The sequence below is a fragment of the Pinus tabuliformis genome, chromosome 6 (assembly GCF_031772625.1).
Source record: "Pinus tabuliformis cultivar Carrire ecotype Pingquan chromosome 6, CPIR1, whole genome shotgun sequence".
NCBI lineage: Eukaryota > Viridiplantae > Streptophyta > Pinopsida > Pinales > Pinaceae > Pinus > Pinus tabuliformis.
The window spans coordinates 1734890161-1734894951 of NC_142292.1; the positions used below are offsets into that span (position 1 = coordinate 1734890161).

The 4791-nt window shown below is 37.7% G+C and overlaps 1 pseudogene; it reads left to right on the plus strand.

Annotated features, from left to right (window-relative positions):
* Positions 1–1315: 1315 nt before the first annotated feature.
* Positions 1316–1687, plus strand: LOC149265823 (splicing factor SF3a60 homolog pseudogene; annotated as a pseudogene).
* Positions 1688–4791: the final 3104 nt, after the last annotated feature.

Sequence of the window (4791 nt, forward strand, 5' to 3'; positions counted from 1 at the left end):
AGGAACTGAATAAATCATGAAAGGAAACTTAGATAGCACACATATATTAAGAAAATAATTGTTGCAGGAAATAAAAACAGTGTAGTTACGGTTTAATAGAATAAAAAATACGCAATATATAGGAAATAAGTTTTTTATTTAAAAAAAGTGTATACAGAAATTATATAGGAAAGAACTACTATTAAGCAGTTATGGAAACCTTGATCCCAACATAAATAATATCCAAAATTTTATGTGTAAATAAAATACAACAAACATGAAGGACTGAAGTTCCACTTTCCAGAGTCTGGAGGTGTAAATTTTCTTTATACATTCAGAAAATTCGCATGAAAAGAAACTAGAGGAAGTCTGGTAGCGTATTCACGATACATTCAGAAAATTCGCATGAAAAGAAACTAGAGGAAGTCTGGTAGTGTATTCACGACCACGTGAGCCATGAGCCAAGAATAGGAGTCCGACTTGGTGGAAGGAAAAAATCCTGATTAAGTTGGAGAAGCCAAATTTGCGTTGAAGAGGCCAAACACCTTGGAAACATTGAAGGAAAAACACCAACCCTTTCTAGGAGGAATGATTACCTGAGAAATAGCAAACGAGATAGGGTTAAGAGTGAAACCCTAAGTAAGAAAAAATTATATGAAAGCAATAAGGAAGGGGTTCTGTATTAATTTGCATGTATACCTTTAAAAGAGACTAACACATTAAAACCCTCAAATTCACTGCAAGGGAAAGAAATACGTTAGCATTAATACGGTTCCCATAAACAAAGAAAAGTAATGAACGTTTTTAGAAGATATTTTGCAGAATGAGAATGTGAGTGTAAAATTACCGCCATTGATGTAGGAGCACTTGAGCACCTTAATGGAAAGAAAAATTAGAGAAAGAAAATACGTGGACAATTAGGCCAACCATGAACATAATTCAGTTAGTGAATAAATTTCAGTTAATTTTAGTTAAAAATTCATGTATGTATAACGAGATATTAAGAATTCGTTCTGGCATCAAGAGGGAGAGAATCTGTGCGTGTGAGAGAGTGTAAGTAAAGAGATACAATGTAGTTGTAGGAGATTACGGGATTAACGCTGAGATGCCTTAAATTGTAATCGAGTCTGTATATAATGGAAATGCCTCTTATGAGAATTTGTGTGTGTATTTTTTGTTTGAATTGTTTGTTAGCGATTTGGATTCTCTGCAGCCATTGCTGAAACGAGGAAAGCTCAAAGCTCCGAGAGACAAAGGCTCCTATTTGCACTGCGATAAGGACAGTGGCGAACTGGGGAAATCGGCTGAAAGAGGCAGAGCAGTAGCACAGTAGACCATGTCATCGACGCTCCTGGAAGTTACGAGGGGGGCCCATGAAGAGGTGGACGGCCTCGAGAGTTTGATTGTCACAGATCTCCAACGGGAACCCGAGACCAACAAGGAGAGAATGCATCAGAACCCCCGCATTCGCAATATGGTTGACGGTATCATGTCCACTACACAAAAATTGATTGAGATATACGAGGACAAGGATCACTGCAGGAAGGATGAAATCGCCGCTCTTGGAGGTCAAGGCATGAACGGGCAGAACGTCTTCAGTGCATTTTATGATCATTTGAAGGAGATCCGTGAGTATCATAGACGCCATCCTATTGCATGTGTTGTTGAATCTGAATATCCCAAAGAATTATTGAAGAAGGAGTGGTAGCAAGAATCCGTAGCTAAGGCAACAGCAGTAAAGAACCCTAAAAAGAAAGCGCATGTGTTGATGAAGAACGATGAGAACGTCATCATGCATTGCCATCCTGGTTTGTTCTGGCGAGAGCCTTCAGTAATTCCAAATAAGGCAAGTGAGATTGTGAAAAGCATTGCGGATAGGCTTTGTGGGCTCATAACCCACAGGTCTCAAGAACGATTTTATTGGGGAAATGGGATTTTTGGTTTACCCCAAAATCTTGTCCCATCAAGTGGTATCAGAGCAGGAAAAGATTTTTTGCGGAAAGAAATTTTTGCATGCGAAGAAAGAAGAGGTACAGTTTGCTAAATTTTTAAGCTTGTAATTTTTTTAATTTATTTTGTGAAGGTGAGAAGATTGCATCAAACCTAGAGCAGGAGTGTTCAATTGGTTCGAGAGTAGAGAACCACAGAGATGCCAAAAGACTAAGCTCAGGAGAGAAGCTTGGTAAGGCATCTAGTAGCAGGGAAGACTGACTTGCTCTAGCAGAGGTTTGGTTGCAGCTCACAGAAGACCATGAAGGCAGTTCCACTGAAAAAGTGAAATAGTGGGTAGAATTGCTAAGGATAAGGAAACGCATATGACCACGAGGTCATAAATTTTGTACCTCGGGAGTCTGATGCAGGAGCATCCAAGCACCTTAATGGAAAGAAAAACTAGAGAAAGAAAACATGTGGACAACCAGGCCAACCATGAACAGAATTCAGTTAGTGAACAAATTTCAATTAATTTCAGTTAAAACTGCCATGTATGTATAACGAGATATTAAGAATTTATTCTGGCATCAAGAGGAAGAGGGAGAGAACCTGTGCGTGTGCGTGTGAGAGAGTGTAAGGAGATACAATGTAGTTGCAAGAGATTACGGGATTAAGGCTGAGATGCCTTAAATTGTAATCGAGTCTGTATATAATGGAAATGCCTCTTATGAGAATTTGTGTCTCTGTATTTTTTGTTTGAATTATTTGTCAATGATTTGGATTCTCTGTAGCCATCGCTGAAATGAGGAAAGTTCAAAGCTCCAGAAGACAAAGGCTCCTATCTGCACTGCGATAAGGACAGTTGTGAACTGGGGAAATCGGCTAAAAGAAGCAGAGCAGCATCATAGTAGACCATGTCGTCGACACTCTTGGAAGTTACGAGGGGTGCCCATGAAGAGGTGGACCGCCTTGAGAGTTTGATTGTCACGGATCTCCAGTGGGAACCCAAGACCAACAAGGAGAATGCATCAGAACCCCCGCGTTCGCAATATGGTTGACGGTATCATGTCCACTACACAAAAATTGATTGAGATATACCAGGACGAGGATCACTGCAGGAAAGATGAAATCGCCGCTCTTGGAGGTCAAAGAGTGAACGGGCAGAACGTCTTCAATGCATTTTATGATCATCTGAAAGAGATCTGTGAGTATCATAGACACCATCATATTGCATGTGTTATTGAATCTGAAGGTCCTGAAGAATTGTTGAAGAAGGAGCGGCATCAAGAATCTCAGAAGCAATAACAGCAAAGAACCTTGAAAAGAAAGCACGTGTGTGGATGAAGAACGATGAGAACGTCATCATGCATTGCCATCCTGGTTTGTTCTATCGAGGGCCTTCAGTAATTCCAAATAAGGCAAGTGAGCTCGTGAAAAAAAGCTTTGTAGATAGGCTTTGTGGGCCCATAACCCACAGGCCTCAACAACAATTTTATTGGGGAAATGGGATTTTTGGTTCACCCCAAAATCTCATCCCCATCAGCCATACAAATTATGAATTCATAGCATAACAAATAGTGGTTACAGAGAGAGATAGAATTATTCTCCACTGGGGATAAAATCTCTTTAACAATCAAACAAGTATATAGCAACTTATAATAAGTATAATAATCCACAAGAGTATAATGAAGTATTACTGCTAGAATATCTTTGTTACTACATTTTGGGGCAGGGTTTATAGTATTGAAACCTAATTGTACATGTATGATATGTATACTAAAAATAAAAATAATATCCCGGAGACCCGCACAAATTATAAAAACCCTCAACAAAAATCTTTAAAAAATAGGGTTGCTAAATTTACTAGTTAGTCGAAGTTCGGAGTATTCCAAATAATCCACCAGTGCCTTCGAGATTGTTCATGGATTGAAAGAAAAAGGGAAATTTAATAAACCCTTGAGGGGAATTCGATTAGCCAACAATTGTTAGCAACTTACCAAAGTAAAAACCCTTTTCTTCAAATATTAAACCCATTCAAAGGATTTTGAGAAAAATTATTTTGGAAACCCTGGCACAACTTCAATACAAAGGGAAACTTCTATTGCAGTACAAATATACACAGAGAAAAATGAGAATGAAAATCAATTAGTTTATAAAACACCATCAACCTGGAATGGAAGAAATGTAATTAATTGAAAATGAAAAGAAGGGTTTAAGTTTAACTACCTCCGCAGAAGTTACTATAAACTCAAAAATAAAAACTCCAGTTCAATACAAAGGGAAACTTCTATTGACCTACAAATATACACAGAGAAAAAAGAGAATGAAAATCATTTAGTTTATATAACACCATCGTAAACCTGGAATGGAAAAAATGTAATTGATTGAAAATGAAAAGAAAGGGTTTAAGTTTAACTACCTCCGCAGAAGTTACTATAAACTCAAAAATAAGAACTCAAGTTAGTCGAAAAGAAGTAAAACTTCTTGGAGTTAAACTAAAATCCTCGTAAATGTATTACAATCAAGTTGCAAGAGAAAACTAAGCTAGAGAACCCTGGTCTACCAATTACATGTTGGGGATTTTTCTGGTAAAATCCCAAAAACACACAAATAAAACTCAACACAGAGGCAATGCTTTGTTTCTCTCTCCACAGGATCTTTTGCATAGGGAAGCTTAAATTTTTTTTTTCTGAGAACAGAGTATTACATACCCAGAAAATGCTTGTATTCATTAAAATAAAATTGCCTGATACATATTTCTTCCTCTTTCACTCAGAGGGATTTACCAAAAATACATTCAACCAATCAAAAATAAAACTCTGTCTCCTCCTGAGATTTTACACTGCTGGTGTGTAAAAACATCATTTACATTTACTGGTG